The following is a 19399-nucleotide window of genomic DNA, read 5'->3' as shown; positions in this document are numbered from 1 at the left end:
GGAGAACGGGACTTGGTGCGAGTTAGGATATGGACAGCAGAGTTTTGGATGGGCTCAAGTTGTCGGAGAGCATTGGAATAGCCGATTCTGGAAATAACAAAAGCATGGATGTAGGTTTCAGCAGCAGATGGGTTTAGGCAGGGGCAGAGACGGACATTATTCCACAGGATGGAGTAGGCGGTCTTGGTGATGGATTTTGAGTTGAAAGCTCAGCTCAGTGTCAAATAGGCCCTTGACGTTGCGTACAGCCTGGTTCAGCCAATGATAGACCCCAGGGAAGGGCATGGAGTCGGTGTCTGGGGAACGGATTTAATGGTGGGGCCGAAGGCAATGGGTTCAGTCTTCACAATATTTAGTTGGAGGAAAGTTCTGCTCATCCATTGCTGATTGTAGGACAAGCAGTGTAATAAATCAGAGGCAGTGGAGGGGTCGACAGAGGTGGGGCTGAGGTAGAGCTGGGTGTCGTCAGCGTAAATGTGGAACCTGACGGTATGTTTTCGGATGATGTCATCGAGGGGCAGCATGTAGATGAGAAATAGGAGGAGCTCAAGGATAGATCCTTGAGGGACTCCAGAGGTAAAAGCGCGGGAGCGTGAAGAGAAGCCATTGCAGGTGATTCTCTGGATACGACTGGACAGATAAGAATGGAACCCAGGCGAGGGCAGTCCCACCCAGCTGGACGATGGAGGAGAGGGATTGGAGGAGGATGATGTGGTCAACCATTTCAAAAGCTGCAGAGAGGTCGAGAAGGATGAGGAGTGATAATTTACCATCGTCACAATCACATAAGATGTCATTTGTGACTTTGATAAGGGCCTTTTCAGTATTGGGGCGGAAACCTGATTGGAAGGATTCAAACATGGAGTTGCGGGAAAGATAGGCAACGATTTGAGAGGCGACAACACAATCAATGACTTTGGAGAGGAAAGGGAGGTTGGAGACGGGGCAGTAATTTGCAAGGACAGAGGAATCAAGGGTGGATTTTTTGCCTGGTTCAATTCCTTTCTATCCAGTCGTAACCAGAGAATCTCCTGCAATGGCTTCTCTTCCCTCCCGCACCGTTACCTCTGGTGTCCCCCCGTGATCTATCCTTGTCCCCCTCCTGTTTCTCATTTACAGGCTGCCCCTCAACGAAAACATCCGAAAACACAACGTCAGGTTCCACATGTACACTGACGACACCCAGCTCTACCTCACCCCCACCTCCCTCGACCCCTCCACTGTCTCTCATTTCTCACATTGCTTTTCCGACGTCCAGCACTGAATGAGCAAAAATTTCGTCCAACTAAATACTGGGACGAATGAAGCCATTGTCTTTGGTCCCCGGTGTAAAGTCTGTTCCCTAGCCACCGACTCCTCCCCTCTCCCTGGCCACTGTCTTCGGCTGGACCAGACCGTTCGCCTCTTTGGCGTTCTATTTGAGCTTGAGATGAGCTTCCGACCACACATCCGCTCCATCACAAAGAACCCCTGCTTCCCCCTCCGTAACTTCGCCCGTTTCCACCCTTTCCTCAGTTCATCTGCTGCTGAAACACTGATCCATGTTTTTGTTACCTCCAGACTCCACTATTCCAATAGTTTTCTGGCTGGTCTCCTATCTTCCACCCTCATAAACTTGAGCTCATTTAAAACTCTGCTGTCCATATCCTAACTCGCACCAATACCCGTTCTCCCATCACCCCCTATGCTCGGTGTCCATCATTGGCTCCCGATCTTGGAACATCTCGATTTTAAATGACTCATCCTTGTTTTCAAATCCTTCCATGGCCTCGCCCCTACCTATCTCCGTAACTTCCTTCAGCTCCACAAAGCTCCTACATTTCTGCATTCCTCCAATTCTTGCCTCTTGCGCATCTCTGACATTAACCGCTCCACAATTGGAGGCCTCACCTTCAGCTGCCTAGGCCCTAAGCTGTGGAATTCCCTCCCTAACCGTCTCCGCCTCCACACCCCTCTCTCCTGCATTAAGACGCTGATCAAAACCTACCTCTTTGACCGAGCTTTTGGTCACCTGTCCTAATATTTCCTTATGTAGCTCGTTGTGAAATTTTGTTTGATGATCGCTCCTGTGAAGCACCTTGGGACGTTTTCCTGCGTAAAAGGCGCTTTATAAATGCAAATTGTTCTTCTTGTTGTTGTAAGGGTGGAGGAGACAGGGGCGAAGGGTTTAAATAGTTGGTTTATAATGAAGAGAAGCTGAGGTTGTCTTTGCATTCCGTGTTGATCCTGGAGTAGCGAGGAATTCTGACAGAGGAGAGCGGGACTCGATAGTGTTTAATGCAATCCAGCCAGAATGGCTAAAACAGTTGTCCGTAATAAGCGTTCAAATCTTGGACAAGGGAGCGGAGATGGTGGTGGGGAGCGGAGGGAACAGCCAGGGTGAGAGAGAGCAATGGTTTTAACGGGTACAAGGTCATCACAGGTGGAGGTGAGGATGCGATTGAGCAGATTGGCAGCTGCAGAAATATTGTGGTGGCTGGAGGGCCAAAGGTCGAAGTTCGGAATCTGAAAGTGTCGTTGTAAGTGACTTGGGGAAAAGCTTTTTCCAGGCATGGACGCAGAAGGAAGTGAGGTTTGGGAGAGAGGAGGGTATGTGAGTGATGAGTGAAACAAGGAAGTGACCAGAGATTGCTAAACATTTATAAAACACTGGTAGGCCTCAGCTGGAGTATTGTTTTCAATTCTGTTTTCAACACCGCACTTTAAGAAGGAAGTCAAGGCATTAGAGAGGGTGTAGAGGAGATTTCCTAAAATAGTACCAGGGTTGAGGGACTTCAGTTATGTGGAGAGACCGGAGAAGCTGGGATTGTTCCCCTCAGAACAGAGGAGGTCAAGGGGAGATTTAATAGAGGTGTTCAAAATCATGAACGGTTTTGATAGAGTAAATAAGGAGAAAATGTTCCCAGTGGCAGAAGAATCAGTAACCAGAGGACACAGATTTAAGGTGATTGGCAAAAGAGCCAGAGCCGACATGAGGAAACATGTTTTTACACAACGAGTTGTAATAATCTGCAATGCATTGACCGAAAGAATGGTGGAAGCAGATACAATGGTAAATTTCAAAAGGGAATTGGACAAATACTTGAAGGGAGAACAAAATACAGGGCGATCGGGAAAGAGTAGGGAGTACGATTAATTGGATAGCTCTTTCCAAGAACTGGCACAGGCACAATGGGCCGAATCGCCTCCTCCTGTGTTTTACCGACGATGATACTGTGGCCTTATCTGTGATTGAAACGATGGGAATCGGGAGGCCATGCGAGATGGGAAGGTCGAGGGGCGGCCGTGAATCGGGGTAGGAGAGTTTATATGGAGGGAGAAGTTATGTCAGATACGACGGCAAAGAATTCAGATCAGATCCAGTTATTCAAAACACGCAGTCTGGTACTTACTCCAATTTCTGCATTTTACAATCCGGGTTCCTCAGAGCCGCAGATAATAGTTTCACTCCTGAATCTCCCAGTTTATTTTTACCCATGTTCAGAACCGTTAGTGACCGGTTTGTATTGAGAGCGGAGGAGGTATCCTCGAAAGAGGAATCTGTGCGATCGTTATCATACAGACTGGGGATCAGAGAGAGAGAGAGAGACAGAAATGACAGATATTAGCGTAAATCAAAGCGTAGATTAATTAATAATATTACCGATATTATTAATAATAATAATCAGTGTTAATTAATAATACTATTGCTGATAATAATGATGTGGAGTGCTTATTGATAACATGATTGCTGATATTATTAATAATGTACAGTGTTTATTAACACTTTTTCTGATCCTAATAAAAATGTGCAGTGTTTATTAATAACACTATTACTGATACTAATAATAATGCGCAGTGTTTATTAATAACATTATTAATGATATTAATAGTAATGTGCAGTGTTTATTAATAACACTATTACTGATACTAAATATAATGTGCAGTGTTTATTAATAACATTATTAATGATAGTAATAGTAATGTGCAGTGTTTATTAATAACACTATTGCTGATACTAATAATAATGTGCAGTGTTTATTAATAACTCTACTACTGATACTAATAATAATGTACAGTATTTATTAGTAACACTATTACTGATACTAATAATAATTTACAGTGTTAGACATGCAATTGTTATAAACACAATCTCACACAGTCTGATGTTTCCCCAGTCTCTGTATATTAAGGTCCGGGTTCCTCAGATCCGCAGACAGTTGTTTCACTCCTGAATCTCCCAGTTTATTTTTACCCATGTTGAGAACCGTCAGTGACCGGTTTGTATTGAGAGCGGAGGCGAGATGCTCGGCACAAGAATTTGTAAAACCAACATCTTCCAGCCTGGAGATCGGAAAGATTAAAAATCACGGACATGAAAGTACACGTGCGATGACACACAACAGACGGTGTCACATTTGGCGCCTGTTATACGCTCCGTCCGATATTGCATTTCACAGATTTCTATTAGACTGGATATCCGGCGTGTCATTTAACGGGCAGAAAAAGTGATTCCGCCGATTGTGCGTCCTCGCCCAAGTACTATTTCAACTCCAGCATTTATTATGCTCTAATTGACACTAATGATAATATACAGTGTTAGACAACCAGTTATTATAAACACAATCTCACACAGTCTGGTACTTACCCCAATTTCTGTAGTTTACAGTCCGGGTCCCTCAGAGCCGCAGACAATAGTTTCACTCCTGATTCTACCAATTCAATATTACCTAAGTTCAGAACCGTCAGTGACCGGTTTGGAGTGAGACCGAAGGCGAGATCACCGGCACAGGAATCTGTGAGACCAACAGCCCATAGACTGGGGATCAGACAGAGAGAGACAAATACGTAGAGAGAGAGAAGACGAAATCTGGAAAAAATCTCTGTTTATTAATCACGCTATTACTGATAATAATGTACAGTGCGAATTCATTATATTACTGATACCAATAAAAATGTATACGGTGTTTATTCATTATACTACTGATATCAATAATAATGTGCAGTGTTTATTCATTATATTACTGATACCAATAATAATGTATACGGTGTTTATTCATTATACTACTGATATCAATAATAATGTGCAGTGTTTATTCATTATATTACTGATACCAATAATAATGTCCAGTGTTTATTCATTATATGAATGATACTAATAATGTACAGTGTTTATTCATTTTATTACTGATACTAATAAACATGTATAGTGTTTACTCAATGTAATAATGATAGCAATAATATTGTACAGTGTTTATTCATTATATTGCTAATACCAATAAAAATGTACGGTGCTTATTCACGATAATAATGATACCAATAATAATGTACCGTGTTCATTCATTATATTACCGACACCAATAATAATGTACAGTGTTTATTCATTATATCACTGATACCAATAATAATGTGCAGTGTTTATTCATTAAACTACTGATACCAATAATATTGTACAGTGTTTATTCATTATATTAATGATGCAAATAATAATGTACAGTGTTTATTCCTTATATTACTGATGCCAATCATAATGTACAGTGTTTATTCATTATATTAATGATGCAAATAATAATGTACAGTGTTTATTCAATATATTAATGATAGCAATCATAATGTATGGTTTTGATTCATTGTATTACAAATACCAATAATAATGTACAGTGTTTATTCGTTATATTACTGATATCAATAATAATGTACGACGATTATTCCTTATATTACTGATACCAATAATAATGTACAGTGTTTCATCATTATATTAATGATACTAATAACAATGTACAGTGTTTATTCATTATATTACCGACACCAATAATAATGTACAGTGTTTATTCATTGTATTACTGATACCAATAATAATTTACAATGTTTATTCATTATATTACCGACACCAATAATAATGTACAGTGTTTATTCATTATATTAATGATACTAATAATAGTGTACAGTGTTTATTTATTATATTACAGATACCAATAATAATGTACAGTGTTTATTCATTATTTTAATGATACCAATAGTAATGTATATTGTTTATTCCTTATATTACTGATACTAATAATAATGTACAGTGTTTATTCATTATATTACTGATATCAATAATAATGTACGACGTTTATTCCTTATATTACTGATACCAATAATAATGTACAGTGTTTCATCATTATAATAATGATACTAATAACAATGCACAGTGTTTATTCATTATATTACCGACACCAATAATAATGTACAGTGTTTATTCATTGTATTACTGATAGCAATAATAATGTACAATGTTTATTCATTATATTACCGACACCAATAATAATGTACAGTGTTTATTCATTATATTAATGATACTAATAAATGTGTACAGTGTTTATTTATTATATTACTGATACCAATAATAATGTACAGTGTTTATTAACACTTTTTCTGATCCTAATAAAAATGTGCAGTGTTTATTAATAACACTATTACTGATACTAATAATAATGCGCATTGTTTATTAATAACATTATTAATGATATTAATAGTAATGTGCAGTGTTTATTAATAACACTATTACTTATACTAAATATAATGTGCAGTGTTTATTAATAACATTATTAATGATAGTAATAGTAATGTGCAGTGTTTATTAATAACACTATTGCTGATACTAATAATAATGTGCAGTTTTTTATTAATAACTCTACTACTGATACTAATAATAATGTACAGTATTTATTAGTAACACTATTACTGATACTAATAATAATTTACAGTGTTAGACATCCAGTTATTATAAACACAATCTCACACAGTCTGGTACTTACCCCAGTTTCTGTATTTTACAGTCCGGGTCCCTCAGAGCCGCAGACAATAGTTTCACTCCTGATTCTACCAATTCAATATTACCTCAGTTCAGAACCGTCAGTGACCGGTTTGGAGTGAGACCGAAGGCGAGATCACCGGCACAGGAATCTGTGAGACCAACAGCCCATAGACTGGGGATCAGACAGAGAGAGACAAATACGTAGAGAGAGAGAAGACGAAATCTGGAAAAAATCTCTGTTTATTAATCACGCTATTACTGATAATAATGTACAGTGCGAATTCATTATATTACTGATACCAATAAAAATGTATACGGTGTTTATTCATTATACTACTGATATCAATAATAATGTGCAGTGTTTATTCATTATATTACTGATACCAATAATAATGTCCAGTGTTTATTCATTATATGAATGATACTAATAATGTACAGTGTTTATTCATTTTATTACTGATACTAATAAACATGTATAGTGTTTACTCAATGTAATAATGATAGCAATAATATTGTACAGTGTTTATTCATTATATTGCTAATACCAATAAAAATGTACGGTGCTTATTCACGATAATAATGATACCAATAATAATGTACCGTGTTCATTCATTATATTACCGACACCAATAATAATGTACAGTGTTTATTCATTGTATTACTGATACCAATAATAATGTACAATGTTTATTCATTATATTACCGACACCAATAATAATGTACAGTGTTTATTCATTATATTAATGATACTAATAATAGTGTACAGTGTTTATTTATTATATTACTGATACCAATAATAATGTACAGTGTTTATTCATTATTTTAATGATACCAATAGTAATGTATATTGTTTATTCCTTATATTACTGATACTAATAATAATGTACAGTGTTTATTCATTATATTACTGATATCAATAATAATGTACGACGTTTATTCCTTATATTACTGATACCAATAATAATGTACAGTGTTTCATCATTATATTAATGATACAAATAACAATGCACAGTGTTTATTCATTATATTACCGACACCAATAATAATGTACAGTGTTTATTCATTATATTAATGATACTAATAATAGTGTACAGTGTTTATTTATTATAATGCTGATACCAATAATAATGTACAGTGTTTATTCATTATTTTAATGATACCAATAGTAATGTATAGTGTTTATTCCTTATATTACCGACACCAATAATAATGTACAGTGTTTATTCATTATATTAATGATACTAATAATAGTGTACAGTGTTTATTTATTATATTAATGATACCAATAATAATGTACAGTGTTTATTCGTTATATTACTAATACCAATGATAATGTACCGTGTTCATTCATTTTATTACTAATACCAATAATAATGTGCATTGTTTATTCGTTATATTACTGATGCCAATAATAATGTACAATGTTTGTTCATTATATTAATGATACAAATAATAGCGTACAGTATTTATTCATTGTATTACTGATACCAATAATAACGTACACTGTTTATTCATTGTATTACTGAAAGCAATAATAATGTACATTGTTTATTCATTGTATCACTGATATCAAGAATAATGCAGAGTGTTTATTATTTATATTAATGATGCCGATAACAATGCACAATGTTTATTAATAACACCATTACTGATACAATAATAATGTACAGTGTTTATTAAGAACACAATTACTGATATTAATTTAATGTACAGTGTTTATTAATAACACTATCACTGATACTATAGGTAATGTACAGTGTTTATTAACAACACTATTACTGATACTAATAATAATGTACAGTGTTTACTAATAATAATGGAGAGTTTATTAATAACACTATTGTTGATTCTAATAATAATGTACAGTGTTTATTAATAATACCAATACTGATACTAATAATAATTTGCAGTGTTTATTAATGACATTATTACTGATAGTTCTAATAATGTACGGTCTCTTTTAATAACACTTTTATTGACACCAATAATAATATGCCGTGTTTATTGTTAACACTATTAATGACACTAATAATAATTTGCAGTGTTTATTAATAACACTATTAGTGATACTAATAATAATGTACAGTCTTTTTTAATACTCATAATAATGTGCAGTGTTTATTAAGAACACTATTACGGATACTAATAATAATCTACAGTGTTTATTATTAACACTATTACTGACACGACTAATAATATACAGTGTTTATTACTAACACTATTACTGATACTAATAATAATGTACAGTGTTTATTAATAACACTATTGCTGATACTAATAATAATGTACAGTGTTTATTAATAATACTATTACTGATACTGATAATCATGTACAGTGTTTATTATTAACACTATTACTGACAGTAATAATAATGTAAAGTCTCTTTAAATAACACTATTATTGATACTAATAAAATGTGCCGTGTTTATTGTGAACACAATTAGTGATACGAATAATAATTTGCAGTGTTTATTAATAACACTATTACTGATACCAATAATAATGTACGGTCCTTTTTAATAATATTATTAGTGATACTAATAATAATGTGCCGTGTATATTGTTAACACTATTATTGATACTAATAATAATTTGCAGTGTTTATTAATAACACCATCATTGATACTAATAATTAAGTACAGTGTCAGAAATCCAGTTATTATAAACACAATCTCATACAGTCTGGTACTTACCCCAGTTTCTGTATTCACTCCTGAATCTTCCAGTTTATTCTTCTGCAGACTAAGCACAGACAGAGAGTGAGAAACACATCGGGGTAAATTTTTAACAGGGAGCCGGGAAGAGGGCGCGTGGGAATTCCTGACAGGGAACCCGGAAGAACGATTACTCTGACGTCTCTTTGATTTCGACATAGGACGTTTATTATTTTTCCTATAGATTTCCCCCCGACAGGCTTGCTGTCAGTCGGACTGCAGCGCAGGCGGGCGGATGTCAGCCTTCGATGTGGGGGATGGAATTGGAGATGGGCGGGGGAGGGATCGGAGGTAGGGGTGAGGGGTCGGAGATCGTGGGCTCGTTGGTTGATCACCTGTTTGGGATCATGGCCAATGAGCTTATTGGGCCTGGGGGAAGCACTCCTGCTCCTCTGGGCCCACAAGCAGTGCAATTAAGGCACTTACCTGTTGATCCCGGGGTTCTCGCCTCCTCTCACGTGAAAAGAAACAGAAGGCCAGGAAATCCCAACCCCCAGGAGTTAAAAGTAAAAAAATAACAAATAAAATGGAGGCCCGCAGCCTCCTTCAAAGATTTCAGAGACCGACCCTCCTCGATCTGCCTCCACGAAAACCGGAAGTGGGCGTGTTGGATGCGTTTTGGGGTCGGGTTTTACTTTTTCACCTTTTCACCTTCCCAGCCCAACTCACTCACCCATTGGTGGGATTAAAATTTACCCCATTGAATCAAACACCGGATCCGATTCAAATTCTGTGCCTCTGATATTACAGGAAGCAGAGATGAATCATCAGAAAATTGATGAATCTATTTTACTGTTACTGGGTATTTCGAACTATTGGTGATAATGTGAAACGGGCGTCATCAGATCGGCCGCTGGATATAAACGGCATCCGTTATATACACCGCACATTATACACACCGCACATTATACACGACATCCGCTATACACACCGCCCATTATACACACCGCCCATTATACACTCCTCCCGTTACACTCTCCTCCCGTAATACATCTCGCCCATTATACACTCCTACCGTTATACAACTCGCTCATTATACACTCCTCCCGTTTTTCCACCGCGCCCATTATACACTCCTCCCGTTATACAACTCGCTCTTTATACACTCCTCCCATTATACAACTCGCCCATTATACATTCCTACCGTGATACAACTCGCCCATTATACACTCCTCCCGTTGTACAACTCGCCCATAATACACTCCTCCCGTAATACAACTCGCCCATTATACACTCCTCCCTTTATACACAACGCCCGTTATACAGTCCTCCCTTTATTCACTCCTTCCATTATACACACCTTCCGTTAATCACTCCTCCCTTTATACATTCCTCCCGTTATACACAACGCCCGTTTGCACTCCTCCAGTTAAACACACCTCCCTTCATACACACCGCCCATTATACACTCCTCCAGTTATACACTCCTCCCATGATACTACACCTCTCCCGTTATACACGACGCCCATTATACACACCGCCTATTATAAACACTGCCCTTTCTACACTCCTCACAGAATACACGACACCCATTATACACTTCTCCCATTAGAAACACCGCCCGTTATACACCGCGCCCATTATACACTCCTCCCATTATACACAGATCCGGTTATACAAACTGCCCGTTATACACGCCACCGGTTTTACACCTCATCCGTTATACACTCCTCCCGTTCTAGATTCCTCAAGTTTTACACAATGCCCGTTATACAGGCCAGCATTATACGCTCCTCCCATGACGCACTCCTCCTTTAATGCACTTCGCCCGTCACACATATCGCTCATTGTACACTCCTCCCGTTATAAACACCGCCCGTTATACACACCGCCCATTATACACACCGCCAGTTATACACTCCTCCTGTTATACACTCCTCACGTTATACAAACCGTCCGTTATACAATCCTCCCGTTATACAAACCGTCTGTTATACGCATCGCCTTTTATACACTCCTCCCGTTATACACACCGTCCGTTATACACTCCTCTCGTTATACAAACCGTCCGTTATACATTCCTCCCGATATACAAATCGCCCGTTATATGCATCGCCTGTTACACACTCCTCCCGTTATACACACCGCCCGTGAAACACTCATCTTGTTATACACTCCTACCGTTATAAACCCCGCCCGTTATACTCTCCTCCCATTATGCACTCCTCCCGTTATACACCCCGCCCGTTATACACAGCTTCCGTTATACACGCCGCCCGTTATACACGCCGCCCGTTATACACTCCCCCCTTATACAAACTGCCCTTTAAACACCCTGCCGGTTATACATGCACTCCTCCTGTTATACACTCCTACCGTTAAACAAAACGTCCGTTATACACTCCTCCTGTTATACACTCCTCCCGTTATACAAACCGTCCGTTATACACTCCTCCTGTTATACACTCCTACCGTTATACAAACCGTCCGTTATACACTCCTCCTGTTATACACTCCTCCCGTTATACAAACCGTCCGTTATACACTCCTCCTGTTATACACTCCTACCGTTATACAAACCGTCCGTTATACACTCCTCCTGTTATACACTCCTCCCGTTATACAAACCGTCCGTTATACACTCCTCCTGTTATACACTCCTCCCGTTATACAAACCGTCCGTTATACACTCCTCCTGTTATACACTCCTCCTGTTATACACTCCTCCTGTTATACACTCCTCCCGTTATACAAACCGTCCGTTATACACTCCTCCTGTTATACACTCCTCCTGTTATACACTCCTCCTGTTATACACTCCTCCTGTCATACACTCCTCCCGTTATACAAACCGTCCGTTATACACTCCTCCTGTCATACACTCCTCCCGTTATACAAACCGTCCGTTATACACTCCTCCTGTTATACACTCCTCCTGTTATACACTCCTCCTGTTATACACTCCTCCCGTTATACAAACCGTCCGTTATACACTCCTCCTGTTATACACTCCTACCGTTATACAAAACGTCCGTTATACACTCCTCCTGTTATACATTCCTCCCGTTATACAAACCGTCCGTTGTACACACCTCCCGTTATTCACACCTCCTGTTATACACACCTCCCGTTATACAAACCTTCCGTTATGCACTCCTCCTGTTATACAAACCGTCCGTTATACACCACGTCCGTTATACACTCCTCCTGTTATACACTCCTCCCATTATACAAACCGGCCGTTATACACATCTTCCTGTTATACACTACTCCTGTTATACACTCCTCCCGTTATACACGCCTCCTGTTATGCACTCTTCCCGTTATACAATCCTCCCGTTATACAAACCGTCCGTTATACACACTTCCCGTGAGACGAACCGTCCGTTACACACTCCTCCCGTGAAACACACTGCCCGTTATACACACCGCCCATTATACACTCCTCCCATTATACACTGCTTCCGTTACACACACTGTCCGTTATACCCCACTTCATTACACACCTCTCCCGTTATACACTCCTCCCGTTATACACTCCTCCCGTTATCCCCCTCGCCCATTACACACCTCTCCCGTTATACACTCCACCCTTTATACACTCCTCCCGTTATACCCCGCGCCCATTACACACTTCTCCCATTATACACTCCTCCCGTTATACCCCTCGCCCATTACACACTTCTCCCATTATACACTCCTCCCGTTATACCCCTCGCCCATTATTCACCTCTCCCGTTGTACACTCCTCCCGTTACAAACTCTTCCCGTTATATCCCTCGCTCATTATACAACTCTCCCGTTATACACTTCACCCGTTACACTCCTCCCATTATACCCCTCGTCCATTATACACCTCTCCCGTTGTACACTCCTCCCGTTACACACTCCTCCCGTTGTACCCCTCGCCCATTCAACTTCATTGAAGTCAATGGAAAAGAAATTGGGGCGCGATGTCATTAGATTTTTACCTGTCATATTCTCCAATCAGCGATCCAGTGCTGTTCTCCACTCATTAAATTAGAATTCACCCATTCAGTTACAGCGCTCGTTTTGGCGGAAAGTTCCATTAACTGAGAGATCAAATAACATCAGAGTTCTTTCCCGGGCTGTGTGAGTGGTGAAAGGATCTCTCAGGCCCATCAATCTATCAAGTTGAAGCTGTGAGAACCAGGAAGTGCAGTTCATTCACAAACTTCGCACTGGAACATAGGAACATAGGAAAAAGGAACAGGAGTAGGCCATTCAGCCGCTCGACCTGCTCCGCCATCTGATATGCTCATGGCTGAACTATGATCCAACTCCATATACCTGCCTTTGGCCCATATTCCTCAATACCTTTGGTTGCCAAAAAGCTATCCATCTCAGATTTAAAATTAGCAATTGAGCTAGCATCATTTGCCGTTTGCGGAAGAGAGTTCCAAACTTCTACCACCCTTTGTGTGTAGAAATGTTTTCTAATCTCACTCCTGAAAGGTCTGGCTTTAATTTTAGACTGTGCCCCCTAATCCAAGAATCCCTAACCAGCGGAAATAGTTTCTCTCGATCCACCCTATCTCTGCCCCTTAATATTTTATATACATCGATCAGATCACCACTTAACATTCTAAACTCTCGATAATGCAACCCCAATTTGTGTAATCTCTCCTCGTAACTTAACCCTTGAAGTCCGGCTATCATTCGAGTAAAACTACGCTGCGCTCCCTCCATGTCCATTATGTCCTTCCGAAGGTGTGGTGCCCAGAACTGCTCACAGTCCTCCGGGTGCGATCTAACCAGGGTTTTGTATAGCGGCTTTAAAAAAGTGTAAGGAGAATCAAGGTAAACAGACACAGAACACAAGCTCAAAATTCGCAATAAACTAACCTTGATTCCCCAGAATTTTCCCTCTCAGTTTCCGGATATTGTGTGCAAGTCCTGCTTTGTAATTTCATTGCATCCAATCCTTGGTTTTCTTCGAGTTTGATCATTTGAGCTGATCCTTGTTGTTTGAGATTTGTTCCCTAGTTTCACCGTCTGGTGAAAGACGCTTTCCGCTCCATGGCTATTAATCAGCTGCAGCACTTTGTTCATTTAGACAAGGAAGTGGCTTTTCTCGTGAGAAAAAAACAAATGGAACCGGCCTGACAACCGCCACCCCGTTCAACTGTGAACATAGTTCGTTCCAAACGTTTCTTTATCACTCAATGTTCAGCGAGTGCAGTAAAACAGACACATCGTTAAACAGCAATTGTTACTTTTCAATGGAGAACATTATTAAAAGCCCACTTTAATTCTCCATCCCTCTCTCTCTCTGCCCTCTCTGTCCTTGGCCTCCGGCACCGTTCCAAAGAAGCTCAACACAAGCTGGAGAAACAGCACCTCAACTTTCGATTCGGCTCTTTAGAGCCGTGCGGTCTCAACATTGAGTTGAACAACTTCAGATCAGAAGCACCATTTTCTGAGACAGCAGGTGCTGGGAATGGTTCTGCTGTAATCATTTACACCTCCTCTGGACCCACCTTTTGTTTCTTGACCTGTCCTATTACCGCCCCCCTTGGCCTTGCACCATCATGCCTTTTGTCATTTAATCACTCTTTCCCTCTATCCTATCACAGACCTTCCCTTGGTCTTAACTCCTCCTCCTTTCCACTGGCTCTGTACTTTCTTAAAAATGTTAAAATCTCGATGTGCCCTCAAGGGGAAACATCCCCTCTATGTCTAAACTATCAATCTCTTTTATAACATTAAAGACCTCTATCAGGTCACCGCCCAGACTTCTCTTTAATAGAGAGAAGATCCCCAGTCTGTTCAGCCTTTCCTGATAGTTGTTAGATAAATAGTACATTGAAGAAGTGACGCCAGAAATGAATGAAATGAATTGATAGGAAGGAACACCCAGACCATAATATTCTCCCCCAGGACCGGATTAATGCAGACAAACTCGGCACGGGGCAGAGCACCTTAGGGTGGGTCCTTAAAACCGCAGAAAGAAAACGGCCGGATCCGGCAGGCCGTGTCCCTGCGTTGCTGCGGTTAAAGCAGATCAGTGAGAAGGACTGCACTGGGCCACTCACATATAAAACAACCTTCTGTACAAGTGCTGTCTTGTCCCGCCAGGTGGGTGCGGGAGAACTGCTGGGACTCCCCGGCAGAGGCGGAGACTCCGAAAGGGCGATAGAGAGAGTGTGGTGTTCTGACCTGCCTCATTGTTTATCGACTGAACAACAAGATTTTTATTATAAGGTGGGTTTGGGTGTGCGGTGAATAACGATCAAGAATTCTGGGCCCATAACATCTGAGCAGATGATAAAACGAGCAGTTTCAGGACATTTGGAATTAAAGTCTAGAGATAGAGACTCTCTTGTCCCGAACCTCTGACCTCTGTCCCACAGATAAAACCACATTAATGATTCAGGGTTCCACTGTTTAATTCTGACCGGACACTGGGGGGAGCGGTGGGTGTGATTTTACCAAACGATATTTAACAAAGTTTACCCTCGATTCTCGCACCGATTACCTGAACTTTACTGTCCTGGAATTCTGCGAAATTCACAACAGATGGAGCTCAGCCTTAAACAAAAACAGCCAAACACATCCGTTTAAAGGGAACGGTCAAACCCACCAGTGCTGAAGTCATTGTCCTGAAACTCTGGTTAACCTTCACATTTACCAAACACCGGAATTAATCATCCAATAGATGATTAAATACAGGAAAAGGAGTTGGCCATTCAGCCCCTCGAGCCTGTTCCCCCAATTAATTAGATCAAGGCTACCAGATTTCACCCTTGAATGACCCAGCTCTAATTTAAAGATTGTGTCCCCTTGTTCTGGATTTGCCCACCAGAGGAAATAGATTCTCTGCATCTGCTATCGAATCCATTTATCATCTTAAACAAATCAATTTAGGCACGCCGGCTGCATGCAACCCCGCCATTCAACGCACCGTACAATTAACAGTGAACTTAATTAGAAATTCTTGTTCGTTTGAATGTTTTTTTATGAATGGAAAACTCTCAGTTCAAAACAACGATAGACTGAAACAAGCAAGAAAGAGAAGGTCTGTGGCGAGAGAGTTCACTTGTGGATAAATATTGGGGGATATTTGGGAGCATCGCTTCAGGGTGTGTCTCCGGCCCAAGAGAATCCTTCATCCTGGTCAAAAGACAAGAAGGAGAAGGAGAGATAAAGGGAAATGTCGCAATCGGTCCCTTGGAATTATCACCACAATCCAGAACCAAAGGTGACATGAGGAAAAACTTTTTTACACAGCGAGTGGTTAGGATCTGGAATGCACTGCCCGAGGGGGTGGTGGAGGCTGATTCAATCATGGCCTTCAAAAGGGAATTGGATCAGTACTTGAAAGGAAAAAAAATCAGGGCTATGGGGATTGGACGGGGGAGTGGGACGAACTGGATTGCTCTTGCATTGAGCCGGAGCGGACATCCGTGCTGTAGCCTGATGATATGGTTCTAATCAACCCTCGGAATTATCACCACAATCTGTCCTCAAACACTTACTCTCTTCGGACACTTCCATCACTGGGAGGAGATATTTATTACTGTCTGAAAACCCCCTTAAAATAAGGAAAATCCAACCTTTATTCCGACTACAGAACCGGAATGGTCCCTCCTGTATTCAAAACTGTATCTGCTGAATATTTACCATGATAAACGTAACTGTTGAAATTCAATATTCATTCCCCCACTAGTTGAGGCGATTGATGCTCAGGGAGACTTTACTTCGGCGGTTAAATGGTTAATATCCTCAAGAACAGAAACAGCCTCCCCCTCAGCTCGCTGACAAGACATTGGCTCTTGGGCCCTGGATTGAAAGCGCAAACATGAGAAATTGATAGGAATTTTATTAAAAATATTTCCATCTGGGACATTAATAATTTCTTTCTAACCATGTGTCTGTTTTAGTGAACTTCCCTGGAACATGAAGAGATAAAGTAAACTGAATAATAAACTCTGTTCACAGTGGTAGCGAATTGTCAAACTGGTTCGATGTGATTTTACCAGAAAGGCCACTCCCTGTTCTGCAGCAGATGAGGAATGTTTGAGTTGAAATTCATCCTGATATTTGGCAGCTGTTTTAACACAGAGGGCGGAGCTCTGAATCTCACAAAATAAGGGTCAGATCAAATACAGAATTTGTGACTTGCTAAAATAAAAAAAGGAACTTCTACCTGGTTGGTTGCAATGAAATAACAAGGATACAACCCGCAAAATCTACACGGAAATAGAAACAGAAATTCCTTGCGGGATCATGGTCAGGTTCACGCTTTTTTTATTTTCTCCCTTTCCTTTTTCATTCTAAAGCAGATTTCCCGCGGTCAGATATGTTCCCCGGCGTGGGGAGCTCTCTATTCCTCGCGGATAGAACAATTCTTTCAGTGTTCGCGTTGACAGTGACCGGGGCAATGTATTTTCGAACGGTGATTTCCGGGCCTAGCCCACTCCTGGCCCCCACCAATCTCCCCATAGACACATTTTAAGAGTGTTTGCGGGACAGAAAGCGACAACACGAATTCTGGTGATTTACCCCATCCTGGTCCAGTGACGCCTCCTCCACATTTTAGAATTTGCAGTTCAGACAGCTGTTGGTACCTGGGTCTTTCTAACTCCTTATGATTTTTAATTGTAACGCGCGGTATTTTTATTCACTGATCCGTTTAGTGCCCAGAACATTTTTATTAACAAATCAACGGCGGGACCAGCAGTTCAGAGCGAACAAATAGTTCACCTCAGTAAAGGGTTGATACATTCGCTCAGATCGATTATCGCTCTCTGCCGAGCACCTGAAAAATCAGCTCCTGGTTACCTGAGGACCGAACGCAGTCATGTCGCTTGTCCGACATCCAGTCTTGGATGAGCTACAAGTTTCTCAAATTAGACATTGGGAATGCGGAAGACATGGTCACAAATTATGTTCCCTCGCCAGTGATTCCATCCTGGTCTCAGCCAATGTCCCACTTTGAACCAGACTGTTCACAACCCCAGTTCTATTTGACGCCAAGCTGAGCTTCCGACCCGATATGCATCAAAAAGACGGACTACTTCCACTTCCGTAACATCGCCCATCTTTGTCCCTGCTTCAGGCCATCTGCTGCTGAAACCCTCATCCATGCTTCGATCACCTCTGGACTCGTCTATTCCAATGCTCTCTGGACCGGCTTCACACTTTTCCCCCTCTGTGAACTTCATCTTCCAAACCCCTGCTGCCTGTGTCCTAACTGGCACCATCGAGAACTCCACCTTCCTCCAATTTAGGCCTTTTGTGTATTTTGTTATAAATTGGAAAGCCAGGTGGTGAAGGTTGGAATACTAGAACCCGGTCTTCAGTTGCTTCCAAGCCTTTATTCACAGGGATCCACATTCCAAACCCCACACCCAAGGTAAGGTCTCATAAATGGATACGAGAGGGTCCCCAAATGATATGCCGCACCTGAATATGATTAACACTAATTGATATAAATCATACAATTAATACATTTCACTCACTCTTCACCTCGTCTATGGCGGCCGCGCCTCCGGCTGTTCAGGCTTCATGATCTCCAACTCCCCCCACCCAATGCGCTCTACCTCTCTCCTCCTTTTAAGATCCTCCATAAAAAAACACTTCTTTGACCAACCTTTTGATGCTCCCTCGATTCAGCTACCATTTTCTAACTGATTCCGCTTCTGTGAAGCGCCTTGGGTCGTTTTTTGATGCGTTACGTAAATTTATTTTGGTGTGAAGAATGAGGGGGCTATATAAAATAATTGGCACACTTTAAACTTTTTCTGAAGAAAAAGCATAGAATATCCTTGGCTTTATAAACAGAGGCGTAGAGTACAAAAAGTAAGGAAGTTACGTTGAATCTTTATAAAACGCTAGTTAGGCCTCAGCTGGAGTATTGTTTCCAATTGCGGGCACCACACTTTAGGAAGGATGTTAAGGCCTTGAAGAGGGTGCAGAGATTTACTAGACTGGTACCTCGGAT

The sequence above is a fragment of the Heptranchias perlo genome, unplaced genomic scaffold, assembly GCF_035084215.1.
Source record: "Heptranchias perlo isolate sHepPer1 unplaced genomic scaffold, sHepPer1.hap1 HAP1_SCAFFOLD_65, whole genome shotgun sequence".
Classification (NCBI taxonomy): Eukaryota; Metazoa; Chordata; class Chondrichthyes; order Hexanchiformes; family Hexanchidae; genus Heptranchias; species Heptranchias perlo.
The sequence above is the reverse complement of the archived record's forward strand: the minus strand, read 5'-3'. Positions refer to the sequence as shown.